This window comes from Symphalangus syndactylus, chromosome 20 (assembly GCF_028878055.3).
Source record: "Symphalangus syndactylus isolate Jambi chromosome 20, NHGRI_mSymSyn1-v2.1_pri, whole genome shotgun sequence".
Taxonomy (NCBI): Eukaryota; Metazoa; Chordata; class Mammalia; order Primates; family Hylobatidae; genus Symphalangus; species Symphalangus syndactylus.
Genome location: NC_072442.2, coordinates 26,591,107 through 26,592,194, shown reverse-complemented (window position 1 = coordinate 26,592,194; position 1,088 = coordinate 26,591,107).

Here is a 1,088-nt window from a genome sequence, read left to right as displayed (position 1 = left end):
CTAGGGTAGGAGGGTGGAGGAAGAAAGACCCTTGAGTCCTCTGCAGTGACCATGGGGGTTTTCTGGCCACCCAGGGACCATTCTTCCATTCTGGTGCTCTCCTTCCCACATCCTCAGCCAGCATGGTTTATGTGGCATCAAACTGCCCCCAGCTCTAGGAGCGGCACCATGGGCCTAAACTAAATGGCATAGCATGGCATCCTGGCCACAGCAGTGGGTTCTGGATATCACCCAACTGGAGAGCCTCTGTATTATTGCAGTAAAGAAATTCTCTCTCTCTCTCTCTCATCCTGAATGTAGATCCAAGAAGATGTGAAGGCCAAAGCTGCCCTTATAACCATGAGAGAGCAGAAAAGCCCACTGAGAATTAAAGCAATACAGAAAGGATAGGAGAGACAGAGAGAACAGGAACCTAAGGCAGCTTTGTAAGCCCTGCATCAAGCCACACCTGAATCTTGTTACCCCAGACTTTTTACCTACATGAGCCAATAAATTTCCTTTATGCTTAGGCCTATTATAGTTAAGTTTTCTGCTACTGGCAACCAAAAGAAGCCCAACCCAGTACATGCTGACATATTCCTGCTTCCACAGAGGAATACATTTTATCCCACTATCCACCTGGATATCTTTTTTTTTTTTTTTAACACTTTAAGTTCTAGGGTACATGTGCATAACGTGCAGGTGTGTTACATAGGTATACATGTGCGTGCCATTTTGGCTTGCTGCACCCATCAACTCCTCATTTACATTAGGGTATTTCTCCTAATGTTATCCCTCCCCCAGCTCCCCACCCCTAACATGCCCCGGTGTGTGATGTTCCCTGCCCTGTGTCCATGTGTTCTCATTGTTCAACTCCCACCTATGAGTGAGAACATGCAGTGTTTGGTTTTCTGTCCTTGTGATAGTTTGCTCAGAATGATGGTTTCCAGCTTCATCTATGTCCCTACAAAGGACATGAACTCATCCTTTTTTATGGCTGCATAGTATTCCATGGTGCATATGTGTCACATTTTCTTTTTTTTTTTGAGATGGAGTCTCGCTCTGTCACCCAGGCTGGAGTGCAGTGGCGCAATCTTGGCTCACTGCAA